Genomic DNA, 23,407 nt, shown 5'->3' on the forward strand with positions numbered 1-23,407 from the left:
AGTACAAATTTATAAATATGAAGCACGAAGTGTAATGTGCCTAGTTCAGTGTTAACCTCACATTCCACTGCAAAAGAGGAAAAGTTCAATTCAATATTACCTTCCCTTTTTAATGTAGGCAGTTGAGGCCCCTTCCTATGACTTTATGATTGTGTTATTTTGGGTTGTAATGCAGGTCAAAAAAGCTGTTACTGCAGTCACTTAAGCTGCTGTGGCTTCCTTCCTTTTGTCTACAAATATCAATTCAGGCTGTGCATTTCTACAGAACAATAAAGGGCTCACCGTGTATGTTCCCGTAACCTTACATCAACCTTAGAATACTAAACATTTGCATGCAAATAAAAACACGGAGACATGTATAAGTTATTAAAAAATTGCCTGAGCTTTTATTATAATTTTAACTTTAACTAAAACCTATGGTGGCGGAGAAAGGGCACTGCGAAACAACTCTCAAGCTGATAACACTAAATCACAAGTGGACTGGCGCACACCGCCGTACGTCCACAACCACGGGGAACAAATCCCATCATAACTTGCGCTGAGTTGGCGTCAGAGTGACTGCCCCTTTAAAAACTCACGCTGCCCTCCCTCACCGAGCCGGACAGGGACCCTCCTCACCGAAGGGCCAAAAAGGGAGTTACTGGTGCCTCAAAGGGGGGCAGTGACCTACGACAACTACCTGCATGCCCACAACTCAGCCGCTGAACGCAGTGCCTTCCTACCGCAACATAACCCAAAAATACTCTCAACTTGGAGTGGGTCTGTGGGATCTCGTGCTGTGGAATGAGGCAGAACAGGAAGTACAGCCCTCTTCACCAATCAAGGTCCCTCCCACTGGAGCACACATTGGTCGGGCCACAAACCTATGTTAACCCCTTCAGGTAAGAGTTCAGCTAACTACAAACCCTGTCGCCCTTTAAGTGCATTCGTCCTATGCAGCCTCACTTTTCATTCTGCAAGCATGTCAATTAACATTCTTCCTGCTCAGTTAGACAAACCCCTCGCAACTATCATGATAAACTACTGCACATGGGGGAATAGAGCATAGTGGTCATAGAAAAGTATAAAAACATCATTTCTCTAAAGTATTTTATTGAGATCTGTTAAACACAACCTTTAATATATTCGTATGTTAACTAGTGGCTTTATTTGAAGAACAACTGAATTAGAAAGGGTAAGTCTCCTGGGGTAAATTTATCAAGCTGCGGGTTTAAAAAAAGTGGAGTTGTTGCCTATAGCAACCAATCAAATTCTCGCTGTCATTTTGTAGAATGTACTAAATAAATGATAGCAAGAATCTAATTGGTTGCTATAGGCAATATCTCCTCTTTTTCAAAAGCACATCTTGATAAACTTACCCCCTGGACTCCTGAGAGAACAGGCCTTTCTCCTGCATCTTGCGGGACATGGACCTGGATAACGCGATTGGCAATGAAATGAAGCAATTGCAGCATTTTGTCATGGGGGCTCAAAATTAGGCAAATCGCAGCTCACCGTCCCCTCTGCTCGTAATTCACCTTCCCTTGGGATCTCCCAGAGAGGATACACCTAAATATGGCAAGTATGGCCTAGTCCATCTAACAGAACGTGAAACAATTGTATTTTTTTAAAATAATAGTATGCAATGTTTTGGTATCTCCTGACCTAACATTTCACTTCAAACATTGTGCGTTCTAGAGACAAAATAACTGGGTACAATATATCTAAAATCAAAAACACTGCTCAAGATTAACGGATAACGTTACTCTGTAGAAGACCTCTATGAAAAGAGAGTGAGCCTTTTATCATGTGCTGAACACATGTATTTCTACAAAAATGGGCATTGTAATAAATCTACATTTGACAATATGATGCAGAACTTGGGTTTTTCAATCTGTGCCCTTGTAAAAGTAGGATTTTGGCACTTGCCAGACTGAAATATGCCAAGAATATGCATATTGCTTTAAATGTGCTCATTAACGAATTTACACATTCTTTACACGTATTTATAAACCTGGAATTCTGGCTAAATTCGTGTGACTGATGAATGTGTAAATGGACTATGAGATTGTGTCCTACTCAGCTGTCACCCATGCATAGACTCCAGAGAAGTCAGTGTTATTAACTTGCTGAACCTGTAGCCTGTGATGTATTGCTTCATGTCTGACATCGCTCAGAGGTACACAGGCAAGGTGAACTTGAAAAGAAGCAATATATATGACAATCATTGACTATTATTAAATGCTCCAATAATATTGATGACTTCAATGACATATTTATTTCTGCTTATTGATAATGATGTATTTTAAACATATACATTTATTATTTCTAATCCTTCATGGATGCATAGTGGGAATTATTTATGAAAAATGGTGTATAGGTAACTATAAAGAAGAACTGTAACTCACAGAAACCAATCATTGTCTGTGATAATTTTATTACATTTTAACAAATTAAAGAGTCTGATTGGTTGTTATGGGTTGCATTACCTTTTTATCACAGTGCAGCAGTTTTTATAAGTGTCCCCTGCTGTCTTTTGGTGTCTTGTTCAATGAGTCTTGTTCAAGATCGAAGTACCGGCCATGTTCAAAATAAAGGTTAATCCTGCTTGGCACTTCCATTACACCAGTAATGTAGTAATTGCATTTATTATTGCATTGTTTGGCATGTATTTTGGTTCACAAATATAAAGTTTTTCCTATTTTTAGTACAGTGTGCCTGGTATAATATTGTGATGCAGTAAATGCATTGTAGGTATTGGCATTTTTGAGAGAGCCGGCAAACACAGAAAAAGTCCTTGTTAATTAAGTATTTGGTCTGATGCCAGCAGGAGAATAGTGTCATCTTTACCACCAGATTAATTTTGTTTAAATGCACACCAGGGGGTACTCACCCAGCACAGAAGGCTGGTTTGGACAGACAAGCCAGCACAAACCTGTCTACCTTTTAAACCCAAAAGAGAAGTCATGTGACAGAGGTGGGAGGGGGCATGGTGATGCCATTGTGTCCCTGGCGTTCCGCCCTCTCATGTACGTGTGACGCTCTTGCAAGTGTGTTCCTTATCTCTCCACTGCTGTAGCTGCCATAGTTGCCAATTCCGCTTATAACAACCGGAATTGGGCTTGTTTTTTTTCCAAGGTAAGTTTGTTTTTTGCAGGTCGCAGGTTGTTACTGGGCGGGTTACACGGGTTGCTGGTTAGATGTGTGTCGAGCTCAGGTTTCTCTCGCCCTTGCTTTAGGTACTGCTTGGGAGTAAGAGACACTCCTAAATTTCTGCCTCTCCTTTCTCCCACGTATGTTCCTTTCCTAACTTCCCCTCCCACTGTACCCAGAAGTCCTGCCTTCCCCCCTACTTATCCTTTCCCTCGGTATGACGCTAGCACTGACTCTTTCCTGTTATTTGTTGTGGTTATCCCATTTTGGTGAGTTTATGTTCATATACCTTTCTCTCTTTTAACCATTGATCTTTGCCATCTCTTCCCTCCAGCAGTCTCTTCCTTTCTCTCCCACATTAACTATAAATCGCCAGCACAACAACGTCGGCAAGCAGCGGCTCTTTCTGTCCCCGGGCTTTAAGTGCTAACTCTTCGGAACAGGGACGTCAGCAGTCATTTCCTATAGAACGTTTCATACTGTGCAATGAAACTGGTGTACTTATCAGAGTTCACGTAAACAGGACTCAGCCTGAAATAACCCGCAAATTTCATCATCATTATTTAGGCACTGTTAAAATAATCAATGTAGAATATTATTATTTTTGGAACTATGTCTTTTACTTTATACTGCACAAATAATCTGGTGTCCAGCTAATTAGAATGTACTGTATTTATGCTAGCTGTAGAATATCATTAAATCTTACTTGTATTTGTGTAATTAATTGTACCACAAGCAAGGGATTTATGTCTGAAGACTTGGCACCCACTGAGACATGTAACATTCAAGTCTTACCTGTCAGACAGGTATCACGTTAGCTGTAGTAAAAGTTAATATCAATAATAGTTATAAGCTAGCATAGTTAATATTAGTTATAAGAAAAAAAAATGTATTAGCTGCAATGTTAAATTTATCACATAAAAATAACAATTAAATGTAATATCTTTGTATGCACTTTGTAATTCTTGTTTTTTTTTTGTATACTTTTGCTTTTGGTGTGCCGCAAAAATCTGGGAAGGGCTTAGGTGTGCCGAGGGTGAGAAAAGGTTGCGGAGTACCGCCTTACATGCACAGGAGCACCTACTTGTCAACCAATCCCATTTTAAGGTCCACACACACTTCATGGTTCTTGAAAATCTTCTGTAAAATCAGATTAGGGGGTAAATGTATCAATTAGAGATGGGCGGGCTCGGTTCCCTGAGATCCAAATCCTACCGAATTTAGGGTATCCGAGTACCAAGCCGAGCACGCTCGGTACTCTCCCGCCCATTCAGATTAGAAATCGAGGCAAAACGTCATCGTGATGTATTCATTTTTCTGAGCTCGGTTCTCGCGAGATTTGAAAAGCATAAATACCAGCCTCCACGGCAATCCATCGCCATTTGACAGAGGGAGAAAGCAGGGTTAGGTCACACTGGCTATATCAGCGCAGGGACAGTGATTGATTGTATTCAATACCATTGTAATCAGTTGTTACAGCAGTAAGAGGAGAAGAGAGGAGGATTTTTGTTCAGTTTCTGGCACTCCAAGTGCTGTTGGGGTGTCCCCCATTGTTTTGCAGAAATTTATCTGGCTGTCAAAAAAGTCCTATTTTACAGCAGTGCCAAAAAAATAATATTTAGCACTCCAAGTGCTTTTGGGCTCTGCCCCATTCTTTTGCATTAATATTTCTGGTTATCAAAAATCCTGTTTATAAGCAATCTAAAAAAATAATATTTAGCACTCCAAGTGCTTTTGGGGTGTCCCCCATACTTTTGCATTAATTTTTCTGGCTGTCAAAAGTCATATTTGTCAGCAGTATCTAAAACAATTTGTGGCACTACAAGTGCTTTGGGTTCTGAATGGATTCAAAGCAGTCCACATATGAGCAGAATGAGCAACCAGGTTCTGTCACCAGTCCTGATGGTAGTGTTCCCAGTACGTCATCTGGGAAAGGCGATGTCAAACTACACAATCTTTTAAAAAATCAGTCAAAAAAATTCTGTTAGTGTACCCATAGAGAGGGGCCCTTTCAGCAGTTCTGCTGATGTGTGCCTGAACAGCCCGAGTGTAGCCGGTGATACACAAATTGAGGATGCCACTTTGGAATTAGAAGAGGGGGAGATTTGTGTAGGCGACGAGGGCGCTAATGAAGATGTTGATGATTATGATGCAGACAGATACCAAATTGCCTTTCTCAATATCTATTTATATTCTAGATTGTATAACGGCTGAATAGTTTTCTATTTTACTCCTAGTGGAGTGGGGATCTGATGCAGACAGATACCAAACTGCCTTTGTCCATTTCTTTTTATATTCTAGTTCCACAGTCTATGCAGGCTGCTTTTGTTCTATTTTACTACAAGTGGATGAAGGGGGGGCTGATGCAAACAGATACCAAACTGCCTTTGTCCATTTATTTTTATATTCTAATTCTATAGTCTATGCAGGCTGCTTTTTTTTCTATTCAACTACAAGTGGAGGGCGGGGGGCATAGATAGCCACCAAACTACCTTGGTCCATTTATTTTTACTTTCTAATTCTACAGTCTATGCAGGCTGCTTTTTTCTATTCAACTACAAGTGGAGGACCCAAAGACGATGGCTTCATTGCCAATAATCAAAGATGGAGGAGGTAGACAACCAGGTTTGTCTGAATAATTTGCAGGCAAGTGTTCGAATTAGGGACGGCCTACCAGGGATTAAACTGTTTTTTTCATAATTTATTAGCTTTAGAATTACCTCACTTATAAAAGAAACTGATGGAGCACTAAATTAGGTTATTTTAGACCAAAAAAATTGTATTTTTTTCAATAATGGCAAAACAAAACCAAAGAAAACCAAAACCAAACCACGCAATGACGGTTTGGCAAAACCAAAACCAAAACACAACTGTAATCCAGATCCAAAACCAAAACACGGGGGTCAGTGAGCATCTCTAGTATCAATCAGCAGTTACTATGCCCGGTGGGTTTTGCCTTTAATAAAATTGCTATTTTAAATAATGATGGCAAACCACCGATTGATACATTTACTCCTAGATGTGCTGGTTTGATGATCTGAAAATTCACATGGTAGGAATAGTTATATGTAGCTAAAAGTCAAAATTTGTAATACTACAGTATGAATTTACCAAACTTTTAGTTTTTTCTCCTAAAATACTGTTAGATTTAGCTTTATTTACTTACACTAGTTATTCATGTGTCAGAAAACTTACCTGCTCCAACTCCTGTGCTGTTGATTTCCTCTGTCTCTGTGTAGAGGTCAGCACTTCCTGCTTCAAGCGGTCACTTGATCATGGCTGAGAAGGCATATTCAAACCTACAGAGTATCTAAAGCTCACTTTGACATTGCAGCTGTAAAAAAGATAATATAGGACCCCAAAGAAGTGAGATGGGTGAATTGATAAATGATACTAAGGAAAAAGCAGAGGTATTAAACACTTTCTTGTCTTCAGTATTTACCAGAGAGGAACAAATGGTAGAAGTAATACATAAAAATGGAAATGAAACCATGCCATTAATTAATACTTGGTTGTCAGAGGAAGAAGTCCAAAGGCGACTGAAGAATATTAAGATAAATAAAGCTCCAGGTCCAGATGGCATACACCCAAGGGTCCTTATGGAGTTAAACTCGGAAATAGCTAGACCGCTATTCTTAATTTTCAGAGATTCAATCTCATCAGGCTCAGTACCAAGGGATTGGCGAATAGCAGATTTGGTGCCATTGTTTAAAAAGGGGACGAGATCACAATCAGGGAATTATAGACCTGTAAGCCTGACATCAATAGTGAGGAAACTACTGGAAGGTATTTTAAGGGATAGTATTCAGAATTACTTGGTACGCCATAAAATTATTAGTGGGAATCAACATGGATTTGTGAGGGATAGGTCATGTCAAACTAATCTAATTAGTTTCTATGAGGAAGTTAGTGGAAACTTAGACCAGGGCAGGACAGTAGATGTGGTCTACTTAGATTTTGCAAAGGCCTTTGATACAGTGCCACACAAGAGGTTGGTTTACAAAATTAGGGAACTGGGTCTAGCAATCAACATTTGTACTTGGATCGAAAACTGGTTAGAGGATAGGGAACAGAGAGTTGTGATAAATGGAAAATTTTCTAATTGGTCAAAAGTCTTAAGTGGAGTACCTCAAGGTTCCGTGCTGGGGACACTCCTTTTTAATATATTCATTAATGACCTTGGTGATGGTTTAGAGAGTAAAGTTTCTATTTTTGCAGATGACACTAAACTCTGTAAGGTAATAAAATCAGAGCAAGATGTAGCTTCTCTACAGAGGGACTTAAATAAACTGGAGGATTGGGCGGCCAAATGGAATATGAGGTTTAACACAGATAAATGTAAGGTTATGCATTCAGGGATCAAAAACAAGAACACAATCTATAAATTAAATGGAATTAATTTAGGAGAATCTATAATGGAAAAGGATTTGGGAGTGCTCGTAGACAGTAGACTTAGCAATAGTGCTCAATGTCAAGCAGCAGCTGCAAGGGCAAACAAAGTATTGGCATGCATAAAAAGGGGCATAGATGCAAGGGAAGACAGTGTAATTTTGCCACTGTATAATTCATTGGTAAGACCTCATCTTGAATATGCAGTACAGTTCTGGGCACCGCTCTATAAAAAAGATAATTTGGAACTAGAAAGGGTTCAGAGAAGGGCGACAAAATTGATAAAGGGTATGGAGTCATTAAGTTATGAGGAAAGGTTAGCCAGTTTAGGCATGTTTACTTTAGAAAAGAGGCGTCTAAGGGGAGATATGATTACTATGTACAAATACATTAGGGGTCAATACAGAGAACTTTCATGGGAACTTTTTACCCCAAGGACTATACACAGGACACGTGGTCACCCCCTAAGGTTAGAGGAGAGGAAATTTCACAACCAGCAAAGGAAAAGGGGTTCTTCGCAGTAAGGGCAGTCAAGATATGGAATTTATTGCCAGGGAAGGTTGTGATGGCAGATTCAATAGATATGTTTAAGAAAGGGTTAGACAAATTTTTAGCAGAAAGGTGTATCCAGGGATACGACCGTTAATTAAAATGTAGGATAGTAGTGGATATAGGGTAAAAATAGGACTGCAATATTGAGTCTGGGGGGATTTTCACAATTGAAACAGATTGGCGGTTGCTTACTCTGGATCAATTTCAAATATAAGTGCAGGATCGCTGGAGATCCAAAATAGGTTGAACTTGATGGACTGGTGTCTTTTTTCAATCTCATCAACTATGTTACTATGTTATTGCCTGGGAACCTGATCCTGGGCTGTTATTGGACTTCCCTTCTGCATACTGATATTGTACCTCACTACTGCCAGTGTGTCACGGGCACTAGGAGTCTTTACCCAGGGATCACCAGGTGATAGGCTTACCAGAGCAATGTAGGTGGTAATATGGTACTCTGGTAGCAGGGTGATCACGGAACTGGAAATAGCAGATGATGAGATGCTCAGGAAAGTCTATGACTAGCAGCACTGGTAATATGGAGGTAATAATACACGAGGAACTGTATGGACAAGGACACGTGAAGGTAGTCAGTGGTCTGCGGTAGCAAGTTGTACCACTGCTATAGTGAGGAGGAATGTCCAACAGAAACGAGGAGGAGATGAGAGTCAGCGGTCTGCGGATAGCAAGTTGTACCGCTGTCTGAGTGAAGGAATGAAATCCAAGTGGAGGTATCCGGGAAGTCAGTGGTCTGCGATAGCAAGTTGTACCACTGCTATGTGAGAGGATACTGGAACAGGTGATACAGGAAACAGGAATCAGTGGTCTGCCACAGCAAGTTATACCACTGAACATATATGTGAGAAGGTGCACGGGGAGAGACTGCAACACAGGATATACACGGGCACCTTAAACACGATCCACAGTAATATGCACAATATATATAAATGACTGAACAGCACTGCAAATATAGAAAGTCTCTTAAAGTAATCCGGCACAAGATAACACAGTCAATGATGGCAATAGACTCAGCGGATAGTAAACTCCAGAGGAGAACCAACACAGTCCAGCAAGATATGCAATACACCAGCACAGTCAATGAGCAGTATGCATACCGTGGTTCAGAAGCAGGCAGTCAGACAGGAGTGCAGAGATACTTGAGCGGCAGGAGGCCGGCAGGATGAGAAGTCCCTGGATGGATGGAGCGGAGGTCTAGTAGGTGCAGCGCACAGGTAAGTAGACCAGCAGGGACACTAATCCACAGGAATCAGTAGAGCGTGGAACTGGACTCTTGGAGGACCCAGGAGAAAGGTGACGGTCTAGCAGAGGGGTAAATGATGAGACACGAATCCAATGCTGACAGGCGGGTAGAGACCAGCGGGAACACAGGAAGGCGTGGAGAGCGGATCAGCGGTAGATGGATGAGTAGAGCTGACAGCAGCAGCAGCAGGACTCTGCGGACACACGGAGGTAGCCAATAGCAACCAGCAGGTGCAGTAACGATGGGACACGGGAGAGCAGAGTTGAACTGGAACTGTTGATCACGGAGAGTAGCGGATAGCAATAGTAGCAGCAGTCTCGAGGAAACACGGGAGAGATGAGATGAGCTGAAGACTGAAGCGCCCAGAGGCAGCGGATAGGAATCAGCCAAACAGTCACGATGAAACACAGACGAGTTGCAGGTTGAAGACTGTAGTGCACGGAGGCAGCGGATAGGAATCAGCTAACAGTCACGATGATGCACAGGTGAGTGAATGTGGATTGAAGACTGTAGTGCACGGAGGCAGCGGATAGGAATCAGCTAACAGTCACAATGATATATGGTAGAGTTGAAGTGGCTTTGAAGACTGTAGTGCACAGAGGCAGCGGATAGGAATCAGCTAACAGTCACGATGATACACAGGATGGTAGAAGTGGTATGGGAACCACAGTAGTAGAAGTGGTTTGGAAACCACAGAGGTAGAAGTGGTTTGGAAACCACAGGAATCAGCAGCGCTGAATACACGAGGAAACACAGGAACACCTTCAGAGACTCATGGGGAATGAGACTCCAAGATCAGGCCACGTGGTGTTGACCACAGGTGCTTAATATAGGGAGTGTTGCCTGATCTGCCAATTAAGTTAAAGGAACATACACTGAAGGATTAGAAAGGGCTGCGCATGCGCAGACCCTCAGGATGGAGGACGGCCACGGTTCCTAAATGTCCGGGAAGAAGCACTCACAGTCCGGTGAGTGACAGTACCCCCCCTTTTAAAGGTGGGCACAGAACGCCTGGAACCGGGCTTGTCCGGATTTTTGGAATAAAACTTCTTCAAAAGGGCAGGAGCATTAAGATCTTCAGCTTTGATCCATGAGCGCTCATCAGGACCAAAGCCCTTCCAATGAACGAGGAAACGGAGAACTCCTCGCGAAATTTTTGCATCCAATACCTCAGTAATCTCGAAATCCTCCTCCTGATGAACTTGAACTGGCTGCGGAGCTGAGGGAGGAGTCGAGAAACGGTTGATGATGAGAGGTTTGAGCAAAGACACATGGAAGGCATTGGAAATCCGAAGATTCTTAGGAAGAAGAAGTTTAACACATACTGGATTGATTACTTGAATGATCCTATATGGACCAATAAAACGAGGGGCGAATTTCATAGATGGAACCTTCAAACGAATATTTTTGGTAGATAACCAGACCCGATCACCAATTTTTAGTGGTGGAATAGCCCGCCTCTTCTTATCTGCGAAAGACTTATATTTGTTAGATGTCTTCTTTAAACAGGTTTTGACCTGAGACCAGATATTTTTGAAGGTCTGACAAGCAGTCTCCACAGCAGGAACTTGGGTGGGCGGGAGGGCAGGAAATTCCGGAAAAGACGGATGGTGACCGTAGACCACAAAGAATGGAGTTTTGGATGATGACTCATGGTACATGTTGTTATGGGCGAATTCAGCCCAAGGAAGCAATTCTACCCAGTTGTCTTGATTGGCTGATGAGAACATCCTTATAAAAGTCTCAAGATCTTGATTGACTCGTTCAGTTTGTCCGTTAGATTGCGGATGGTAAGAAGATGAGAGTGCTAATCGTATGCCCAAGGTTTTACAAAGGGCCCGCCAGAATCTGAAAACGAATTGTACTCCTCTATCTGACACAATCTCAGACGGACATCCATGGATACGGAAGATTTCTTTAATGAAATGTTCAGCCAGAGTAGACGAGGAAGGCAAACCAGACAGAGGGACGAAATGAGCCATCTTCGAAAATCTGTCTACCACCACCCAAATAGTATTATGATTCTTACTAGGTGGCAAATCAGTAACGAAATCCATACTAATATGGGTCCAAGGTTTGAACGGAATGGGTAGTGGTCGCAGCAACCCTGCTGGAGTTCTGCGGGAGGATTTGAACTGAGAACATAACTCACAGGAAGCAATAAACTCTTTGACGTCTCTCCTCATTGAAGGCCACCAGTAACTTCGAGAGAGAATCTCAAAGGTCTTGTGTTCACCGGCGTGTCCAGAAAAACGAGAGGCATGGAACCACAAAAGGATTTTCCTCCTCAGAGTAGGAGGCACGAGGGTCTTCCCAAATGGTAGCATTTTGGTGGATGAAGCAGCCAGTGAGATACATTTGGGGTCTAGAATGGCATGGTTGGGAACCTCTTCTACATCAGAGGACGTCACAAAAGCTCGAGATAGAGCGTCAGCTTTTTTGTTCTTAGCAGCTGGTTTGAAGGTTATAATTAATTCAAAACGGGAAAAGAAAAGAGACCATCTTGCTTGACGGGGGTTCAAGCATTGGGCAGATTGAAGATATGACAAGTTCTTATGATCCGTGAAGATCGTCACTGGATGGCGAGCTCCTTCCAATAAGTATCTCCATTCCTCTAATGCAGCTTTGATAGCCAGCAACTCCTTGTCCCCGATAGTATAATTCTTCTCTGCGGGCAGAAGACCCCGAGAATAGAAGGCACAAGGATGGAATTTTTGCTGCTCCGAGCGTTGGGAGAGAATGGCTCCTAAGCCCACATTAGAGGCATCTACTTCTAGGAAGAAGGGGAGTGTCACATCAGGCTGTCGAAGAATGGGAGCAGAAGAGAAGGACTCTTTGAGAATTTGAAAGGCTTGGAGAGCCTCAGATGACCATTGCTTAGTATTAGCCCCTTTCCGAGTCAGGGCCACAATAGGAGATGCAATGGATGAAAAGTCTTGAATGAAGCGTCTATAGTAATTGGCAAAACCTAAAAAACGCTGGATAGCACGAAGAGTAGTTGGCTGGGGCCAATGTAATACAGCATTCACCTTGTCTGGATCCATCTTCAGGCCAACTCCGGAAACTATATACCCCAAGAATGGAATCTGGGGCAACTCGAATGAACATTTTTCTAATTTACAGAACAATGAATTTTTCCGTAGCCTGGAGAGGACTTCTGCCACATGTTGGTGATGAGAAGGCAGGTCCTGTGAAAAGATCAATATGTCGTCCAGGTAGACAACGACACATACATATAATAAGTCCCGAAAGATCTCATTGATGAAGCCTTGGAAAACAGCGGGGGCATTACACAGCCCGAAAGGCATTACCAGATATTCGTAATGCCCGTCTCTGGTGTTGAACGCTGTCTTCCATTCGTCACCGGAACGGATTCTAATTAAATTGTAGGCACCACGAAGATCCAACTTAGTAAAGATCCGAGCTCCCTTGATGCGATCGAATAGCTCAGTGATCAGCGGAATGGGATACCGATTCTTGATAGTAATGGCGTTGAGTCCACGAAAATCTATGCAAGGGCGTAGTGATCCATCCTTCTTTTTGACGAAGAAGAACCCAGCTCCAGCGGGAGAGGTGGAAGGTCGAATAAACCCACGCTGGAGATTCTCCTGTATGTACTCAGATGTGGCTTGAGTTTCAGGTAACGAGAGTGGATAGACCCGACCCCAGGGAGGAGTCTTGCCAGGTAGAAGGTCGATCGGACAATCCCAAGAACGATGAGGAGGAAGACGTTCAGACTGAGCTTTATCAAACACATCGGCAAATGAAGCATACTGAGGAGGGAGTCCCGGTGAGGAAGATGAGATGGAAGATTGCTGTACTTTAAGAGGAATAACTTGGGAAAGGCAACGATGGTAACATTCAGACCCCCAAGACGTAACTTGAGGAGTGCGCCAGTCAATCTGGGGAGAGTGACACTGAAGCCATGGAAGGCCTAAGACAATCGGACTTGTCGTAACTGGAAGAATTAAAAACGATATTTCTTCATGGTGCAGAACACCAATCTGAAGTGTTACTGGAGACATACTCTGGGTGATGAGACCGTTGATGAGACGTGATCCATCTATAGCCGTCACAGTAATGGGTGTTTTTAAAGTAATCACTGGTAGAGACCATTGATTCACTAGTGATTTAGAAATGAAATTTCCTGCTGCTCCGGAATCAATCAATGCCTGTGACTCAAAGGATTTGGTAGCAAAGGAAATCGTAACATCAAAAGCGCAGACTTTAGATTTCATAGAAGATGGAGAGGACTCCAGGGACCCTAACTTCACCTCTCCAGAACTAGTTAGGGCCTGGCATTTCCCGATTTCTTAGGGCAAGAGCTGAGCATATGTGTGGAATCAGCACAATAGATACAGAGTCTATTCTTTACTCTTCGTTTCCTCTCTTCTGAAGATAATTTGGAACGTCCTATCTCCATGGGAATCACAGAGGGTGAAACTGGACGAAATTGAGGGGTTGAACGAAGAGGTGCTTTAACAGAAGTTGCTTTCTCAGATTCTCTTTCACGAAATCTCATATCTACACAATGGCAAAGAGAGATCAAATCTTCTAGTGACGAAGGGAGCTCTTGGGTAGTCAGTGCATCTTTAATTTTATCGGAGAGCCCCTGCCAGAAGGCGGCAACTAATGCTTCAGTGTTCCACTGAAGTTCAGAGGCTAAGATCCTAAATTGAATGACGTACTGGCCTACTGTAAGAGAACCTTGTCGTAAACGGAGGATGCTGGAAGCAGCGGAGGTCACACGACCTGGTTCATCGAACACACTTCGGAATGTAGAAATGAATTTGGCACTATCTTGTAGTATTGGATCGTTTCTTTCCCACAGAGGGGAGGCCCAAGCCAGGGCTTGTCCAGAAAACAATGAGATAAGATAGGCCACTCTGGAACGATGGGTAGAAAAATTTTGAGGTTGGAGCTCAAAATGGACTGAACATTGGTTAAGGAAACCCCTACAAGTTTTGGGGTCTCCATCGTACTTTGACGGAGTAGGCAGGTGAAGCGTGGAAGCTGTAGACACCTAGGATGGCACTGGGGAAACGGAGGAAAGCACAGGAGCTTCAATATTAGCTGTAACAGTCTGTCCAGATGTTCCTTGGGAGGTTAACGATTGGTAACATTGAAGTAACAGCTGTTGGCGAGCATCCTGTTGCTCCACACGGCTGATCAGATGCTGCAGCATCTCTTTGGCGGTAGGTTCCGTATCTGGGTCTGTCATGGCCTGATCTTACTGTCACGGGCACTAGGAGTCTTTACCCAGGGATCACCAGGTGATAGGCTTACCAGAGCAATGTAGGTGGTAATATGGTACTCTGGTAGCAGGGTGATCACGGAACTGGAAATAGCAGATGATGAGATGCTCAGGAAAGTCTATGACTAGCAGCACTGGTAATATGGAGGTAATAATACACGAGGAACTGTATGGACAAGGACACGTGAAGGTAGTCAGTGGTCTGCGGTAGCAAGTTGTACCACTGCTATAGTGAGGAGGAATGTCCAACAGAAACGAGGAGGTGATGAGAGTCAGCGGTCTGCGGATAGCAAGTTGTACCGCTGTCTGAGTGAAGGAATGAAATCCAAGTGGAGGTATCCGGGAAGTCAGTGGTCTGCGATAGCAAGTTGTACCACTGCTATGTGAGAGGATACTGGAACAGGTGATACAGGAAACAGGAATCAGTGGTCTGCCACAGCAAGTTATACCACTGAACATATATGTGAGGAGGTGCACGGGGAGAGACTGCAACACAGGATATACACGGGCACCTTAAACACGATCCACAGTAATATGCACAATATATATAAATGACTGAACAGCACTGCAAATATAGAAAGTCTCTTGAAGTAATCCGGCACAAGATAACACAGTCAATGATGGCAATAGACTCAGCGGATAGTAAACTCCAGAGGAGAACCAACACAGTCCAGCAAGATATGCAATACACCAGCACAGTCAATGAGCAGTATGCATACCGTGGTTCAGAAGCAGGCAGTCAGACAGGAGTGCAGAGATACTTGAGCGGCAGGAGGCCGGCAGGATGAGAAGTCCCTGGATGGATGGAGCGGAGGTCTAGTAGGTGCAGCGCACAGGTAAGTAGACCAGCAGGGACACTAATCCACAGGAATCAGTAGAGCGTGGAACTGGACTCTTGGAGGACCCAGGAGAAAGGTGACGGTCTAGCAGAGGGGTAAATGATGAGACACGAATCCAATGCTGACAGGCGGGTAGAGACCAGCGGGAACACAGGAAGGCGTGGAGAGCGGATCAGCGGTAGATGGATGAGTAGAGCTGACAGCAGCAGCAGCAGGACTCTGCGGACACACGGAGGTAGCCAATAGCAACCAGCAGGTGCAGTAACGATGGGACACGGGAGAGCAGAGTTGAACTGGAACTGTTGATCACGGAGAGTAGCGGATAGCAATAGTAGCAGCAGTCTCGAGGAAACACGGGAGAGATGAGATGAGCTGAAGACTGAAGCGCCCAGAGGCAGCGGATAGGAATCAGCCAAACAGTCACGATGAAACACAGACGAGTTGCAGGTTGAAGACTGTAGTGCACGGAGGCAGCGGATAGGAATCAGCTAACAGTCACGATGAAACACAGACGAGTTGCAGGTTGAAGACTGTAGTGCACGGAGGCAGCGGATAGGAATCAGCTAACAGTCACGATGATGCACAGGTGAGTGAATGTGGATTGAAGACTGTAGTGCACGGAGGCAGCGGATAGGAATCAGCTAACAGTCACAATGATATATGGTAGAGTTGAAGTGGCTTTGAAGACTGTAGTGCACAGAGGCAGCGGATAGGAATCAGCTAACAGTCACGATGATACACAGGATGGTAGAAGTGGTATGGGAACCACAGTAGTAGAAGTGGTTTGGAAACCACAGAGGTAGAAGTGGTTTGGAAACCACAGGAATCAGCAGCGCTGAATACACGAGGAAACACAGGAACACCTTCAGAGACTCATGGGGAATGAGACTCCAAGATCAGGCCACGTGGTGTTGACCACAGGTGCTTAATATAGGGAGTGTTGCCTGATCTGCCAATTAAGTTAAAGGAACATACACTGAAGGATTAGAAAGGGCTGCGCATGCGCAGACCCTCAGGATGGAGGACGGCCACGGTTCCTAAATGTCCGGGAAGAAGCACTCACAGTCTGGTGAGTGACACAGTGTACCAGTCCTCAGCTGCTTTCAGATTTTCCTTTCTCTCCGCTGTGTTACGCCTAGTGGCTGATCAGAGGGCCGCAAGCTGCATGTTTCCGGCCGCAAAAGTCCATCCTACCTTGCGGTGATTCTTGGTGAAGACCGGGGACCGCCTCTCTGTTTGGCCAGCTCTAAACCAGGCTAACATGTGTATCCATCACCCGAGGGCTTCCTTCCTGAGAAAATTATTACATCATGAGAGTGAGAGCATATGCATTCTATTAAAATATGCAGAATTAATAAAAGTCAGCGCCCTCTTCTGTAAATGCAGCCTTTTCACCCCTTTATCTCATTTAAATAATCTCATGCTGCAAACGTGAACTCAATTTTGGATGTTGGTGCAAGTGTAGGTAAAACTCATGCACCTTCTCAGGGATTGCCAACTCCTCCCATCATTCAGTGCAAGCTTTTGCACCATTGCAGAATGTGCCTTCTTGGCCCACAAATCTATGTGCCCCCATGTAAATCTGAATGCAGCTGTACGAAAGTAGGTGTGAAATTTAAGAAGGGTTTTTGTGCTTTGGTTTTCACTTTTGTGGCTTATAAATGGAAACTAGAGATGTACGTAACACTCTGTGTATTGGTTCTAAAATCAAACCTGGTATATTTTGGATCGGTATTTCATTAAAAATTGTGAAAAACAGGTGAAATCATGTAATTTTGAGCTGTTATTGTTCCAATGATTAACATTTATTTACAGTCCTTTAAAGTCTATTTTCAATTGAGCACCTGAGAACTGTCAATATTTTCACCAATATTGCCCAAAGGCTGCAGTGGCTAAATATGATGAAAGAATAGTAGCACAAATAAATCTACAAAGATATTTGATACATATGAAACATAGTGGCACAGCAGGATGGCAGTTTAATCAAGTAAAGAACACCTTTATATCAGGCAGAGCAATGGTTGATAGGATTATTGCTTTAGAAAAAAAATATAAACCAAGGAGTGCCTCAGCTAGAATTGAAATGGAAGGAGAAAGACAATGTACTTATTTGTTATTTTCAACATTAGACACATTTTAGAAAGGGAAAGCAGAGACAGTAATAAAAGCTCATTACAGATTACAGTGACCTCAGTGTTAGGGAACTTAGACTGTAAGCTCCAATGGGGCAGGGACTAATGTGAATTACAAATTTCTCTGTAGAGTGCTGCGGGATTGGTGGCACTATATAAATAAATAAATAATGATGGAGATGATCAATAGTCATTTTAGAAAAGAATATAGACAAGGTGCGCTGTAGCCAGAACTGAAATGTTGGGAAAAAGACAATTAACTTATTTGCTTTCCTCAACTTTAGACAGCATGTATGACACATGTGGCGTGAGCCATCTTGTTATGACATTTTTGTTCCAAGCGATGGACACCACATACTGTATATTTCTTAGTTTTCCTGTGAATGACCTGACATTGTGTGCTAGTATTACTTTGCTGAAAGTATGAGGCGGACAATGATGATGCCACATGCACTGTTGCTGAAGGCAATACACCTACCCAGTGTGCTGTCACGATCATTTAGTGTTTTGTTTGAATAGTACTGCTTGACCACATATCTATAGTAAAGTGGATAATCAGTACAATAGCATTTACTAGGGACGGAATTACTTTTTATTTAACCTCAGGATACTGCTGCGGAATTGCTGTTTGGGAGAAATGGAATTGAGATGGAATTAGTTGGCATGGACACATGACCTCAAGTAGTCTGCTAAAACCAGAAGTGAAATTGTATGAGAAAGACAATGAACTTATTTGATATTTTTCAACATTAAACAGTATGTGTGATGCATTGTAGAGAGATAGATCAGATGCAGTAATAAAAGATGATTAACAGTGGCATCAATAGACATTTTACAAAAAGAAGATAGACCAAGTTTTCTGAGAAAGACAATGGACTTATTTGTTTCTGTCAATGTTAGACAGCATGTAAGACACATTATAGGCAGGGAAAGGAGCCACAGTATTTAAAGCTCATTAGATAGGTAGCAGCAGCATCCATAGGCATTTCAGACAAGACGATAGACCTAGGTGGTCTGCACACAGAAGTGAAGTGGTGGGAGAAAGACCACAAACGTATGAGCCTCCCCATAAGAAAATATTATGGCTCTGGCTTGTTAAACTATAGAATAGTTTTAATAATTTACTAATGGGTGTTAGGCTAATAGTGGTCATAGTTTTCAATTTGGCAATGTCATCCTCATCATCCTCATCACTAATGTCAATATCTTCATCACACAATGTTCACCACCATTGGAATCCAGTATTTATAATTGGTGACAACAATGATATTCCTCATATAACTTGTAGTTCATTTTGATGAACACTAGTTTTCCAACATTTTTGGGATCTAGCCTACTACGACGATCTCCCACAATGTTCACAGCTGTGCAGAAAACTCTTTCAAAGCAAACACTGGAGGGTGGGCAGCTTAAGTACACCATAGCTAATTTGCACAACGGGCTCTAAAAATAAAATTCTTCCAAAATTCAAAGGGACTGTCTGAGTTGATACTTTGTACTTTATCATTAAAATAATTATCCACGATTCTGCAAGGTGTATTATGTTGAGACATGGTGTAGGTGTCAATATATTTAGACATTTCTTTTAAGCTTGACCAGATATCATAATAACCTTTCACATTTATGTTATGTGTTGACTCATCATCAGTGTGATTCTTAGAAAAGGTAAGTTTTTTTTCTGGCAGTAGCATTTTTAGGAGAAGCTGAAGCATGGGACGTATCATGTGCGACTTGAGCCAACAGCTTGCTCACAAAGAGCTTTTGCATCTGTGAAGACTTGTGTCAGTTGGAAAGAAAGACATTACATATGACTTAACCTAGGATTAAGCATGGTTGACAAAATTTAGTGATCCAATTTGAAGATGCTGCAAACCCTTGGGTCCTGGTGAAGCAAATAAAGAACTTGATCTACAAAGCCAACATACTTAGCAGCATTGGTTACTTTTATCTCCTCCTTCAGCTGCTCTAAGCTGCTTTTCCAGTAGTTTGATTAGAGTTATGACATGACTTAGGCTGGCGGTGTTTAAACTCACTTCATTTGTTACAATTTCAAATTGTTTTAATAACTTGGCTAAAGCAGAGGCACCATGACCCCCTCTCCTTATCTCATGTCCTGATGGGTAGATCTTGATGGCTTGTTGTTGTTCCTCCAGTCGCTGAAGCATATAAAGTGTGGAATTCTAACTGAGTAATCAATTAAACCTGAGGGAAATTAAAAGCTTAGATGTATGTTTGTAACTTTATTTGCTCCCTGTCTAAATGGGTTAAAGTGGGAAGGAAAAGTGTTCCTTGGGTACACCCATGTTGTTTCATTGTGCGAGATTACTTATACCACATTATAAATTTCCTTGGCTGATGGTGTCCTATCTCTTAGTCTGCAGGACAAGTTGGGAGGATGTGTTGTGCCTTCACTTTGCCTTATGCCTATGTCTTGTTTTTTCTGATTTTCTTCCCTCTCTTCTTTGGCCTCTGCCGTTCCATTCTGTTTGCAAATCCTCCCTGTCTTTTCTGTTTTCTTTTTGGTTTTGCCTCCTCTCTTGTTTCCCCATTTTACATGTTTCTCAGTTTCTATTTCCCTCTCTTGCTTCCCTGCCCATACATTTCCTCACGCCCCCCTAAAACTGTCCTCTCCTTACTTCGTTTTGAACCTAAACGCTGAGTTCAAGCCGTGGGAAATCACCATGTCATAAATAGGACCAGTGTAGCTAAGAGATACACTGGTCATATTTATTTTTGTTGTAGGTCCTATTTATGTCTGTTGTTATAAAGTTCACCAATGTAAGCTAAGTAAAAATGAATAATGTTATAGGAATTTACAACGCATGCACACTCAATGATGTAACCACTTATCCACTTCCTATATATTCATTATTCTCATTATTCTCATAGATCTTCTGCATCTCTAATTCTCTGAAGAGCACATGGGAGGTATTTGTAAAGTCTATGCATACTGAGCATAACCTGCACGGCTTTACGTGCAACCAATTTCATCAAAGCACGGGTCTCAAGATCCGTATGCTGATAAATTCACGTGTAGGTCTGCTGTGCTCTACTACACAAGACACTGCAGGATACGTCCAATACATAAATGGTTTATAAAATCACAAAAGAACTCACAGAATTTTTTTATTTTTTTTATTTCTTTATTTTTTTATTGTTTCCATCCCCCATAAAATAAATTTATTAGGATCATCTTAATGTCTACTGAACATAAAATACATTTTTGCAGTTGCTCCTGACTGCAAATCCATGTTGTAGTATGCATACAAGACTGTCATCACTACTGATCAGGACTTAGACTAGCTCTGTAGCTGGAGCAAAAGGTACAGCAGAAAAACAAGTAACTTTGCAATGCTCAGCGCTTGCTTCGGACGTGGCTGTGTGCGCTTGCATTTGACACACCCTTACTATAAATTGACTATGGCCAAATGTCCCTTCCCCGCCCCGATCACTCCCCCCGAAATTGTAGTTTGTAGTAATTGTCCTTTGTGTATGAAGGCGGAGCAGACAAGCTCCATTTACTGCCGTATGTCCCGGTTCTGGGCATGCGCAGAGTAATTTTGCGTTTGATGCGTTCAAAATCCACAGATACGTTCCAAACTGAAAAGTGGAAATGGCACGACTTAATGAAGACCATTCTAGCTAAATGTCTAAAAAAACCTTTAAAACATTTGGGGTGCCAATATATGGTGCAATTCTATCTGCTATTTTTGAATCAGTGATACTGTGTGGTGCTGGCAAGTTAGTTGCTGCTTTTCTCTGGATGTGGAGTTACTACTGTTTGTGCTATTCAGTGCAAATATTGTTTTACTGCCCAAATAGATATGCAGTTCCTTGATGAGTTATTGGTTTAGTGTGATATCTAGAGCTAAATGTATCAAGCTGAGAGTTTTCCGGTGGGTTTGAAAAGCCAATCAGATTCTAGCTATCATTTATTTAGAACATTCTACAAAATGATAGCTAGAATCTAATTGGTTGCTATAGGCATCATCTCTTTTCAAACCCACCAGAAAACTCTCTGTTTGATACATTTACGCACTAGAGTCAAAGATTAGGGGGTAAATGTATTAACATGCGGGTTCTTCAACACCCGCGAGTTCAGCGTCTTTGGCGATTAAATTTAAAGCGGCGCTGCATTGTAAAGGGAAACTTCCCTTTACAATGCAGCGCCGCTTTAAATTTAATCGCCGAAGACGCTGAACTCGCGGGTGTTGAAGAACCCGCATGTTAATACATTTACCCCTAGGAGTCTCATTCATTAAGTACCCAAAAAAGAAGCATTCTGCATTTTTACAAATAAACGCACGTACATTGGGTATACGCACGTCTATATTATTGGTAAAGTGGAGACATTTATTGAAATTGATGAAGCAGAAGTAATGATCATAATATTGAGATTTCAAGGACAATGGGACACTGTGTGGATAGTGATGAGAAAGCGTAGCTGGGATTACGCAGACAAGAATATTGCCCACTTCACTCCATACCTCTCTAGCAGAGCACAATTTTTATTACATGTTATTCCCACAAGAGTCAAATCTCTTGTACATGGCATTGCTGTAATTTTCAAAGCAGTCCATAGAGTGTATTGTGAGGATACATGGTCTAACGTAACCTTCTGCACCGCACAGATGGCCTACCCGGTACCTATCCAAGGTTCAAAATCACCCAGGCAAATATCCGAAACAAAACAAATAAGTTTATTTAACAAAATGGTAGCACCAAACAGCAATACACATATTTAAATAATAACTTGCAACAAATAACACGACAGTCTGGCACAGACAACATACAGGGTATAATGAAAATACCTCACCAGTATCCTTTTCACTTTCAGGGCCTGCTGTCTATCAATCCAAGCTTCTCCCCTCTCTTCTCTAAGACTATCAGCAAATGTAGCGGCCCTAAGTCACTGTCACTCCGCTTTTGGCGAACACACAGCTCCCCAAGACCTGGAGAGGTAGATCAGGGCAACGGCAGTACTCCAGGGACTGATTGTTCCAATCCTGTCTGGGCAGAAATCTATATCTCAATGCCAGCCTGACTTCAGCTATCACTGGGTAGTGAATTCCATAGGTGGGTACTGGCAGGAGAGAAGTCTTGTAGGCAGAAGTGAGAGATAGTTGAATGAGGTGATTTAAAGGTCAGAGCTAAGTATAAGCGGGGGAGGGAGCATATTTTAAGATAAGATTTGAAATGTATGAAGGCAGGCGCGGGCTGGGAGAGGGAAGCCCGGGGGGCACACATCATTGATGACGCGGCCGCATTGCCTGTCATATGATGCGGCCGTCTGTGCGCTGACGCGGCCGGCTGGCCTACCCCTGGCCCTAATAGCGGTCTGACTGGGCTGCCCCCCTGCCCCCCGGGCCAGCCCGCCTCTGTATGAAGGGGTGGTGTTGAGGACTTTATAGGTAATGGTGAGTAATTTCATTTGAATTCTGGAGGACACGGAGAGTGTAGGGATTTTCAGAATGGAGCTGCAAGAAAGTTAATTCTTTCTGTGGCATTTAAAATGGTTTTGAGCTGGGGATAAATGGATGAGGGCAAAGCCAGATTCCAGTAGTGACAGCAGGAGATGGAGAGAGAATGGATAAGAATTCCACTGCACTGGAACGACCTCCCTCGTTCCATCCGTCTCGCTTCCAATCTGTGCTCGTTCAAACGAGCACTTAAAACTCACCTGTTCCTCAAAGCTTATCAACCGTCCACTTAACCCCTCACCTACTCTGCTCGCTATTCCCTCACTCCCCTGGCATCACCAGCTCCCTCTTGTGTCTGATTTGTTCACCCCCCCTTAGGATGTAAGCTCTTATGAGCAGGGCCCCTCTTCCCCCGTGTCTCCATACCT

General features: G+C 42.7%; 1 protein-coding gene across 1 annotated transcript in view; it reads left to right on the forward strand.

The window, feature by feature from the left end:
• The window catches only part of ASIC2 (acid sensing ion channel subunit 2), a 648,661-nt gene that overhangs the window by 80,176 nt on the left and 545,078 nt on the right, over positions 1–23,407 (forward strand). The window lies entirely within an intron of this gene.

This window comes from Mixophyes fleayi, chromosome 6, assembly GCF_038048845.1.
Source record: "Mixophyes fleayi isolate aMixFle1 chromosome 6, aMixFle1.hap1, whole genome shotgun sequence".
NCBI classification, from domain to species: domain Eukaryota; kingdom Metazoa; phylum Chordata; class Amphibia; order Anura; family Limnodynastidae; genus Mixophyes; species Mixophyes fleayi.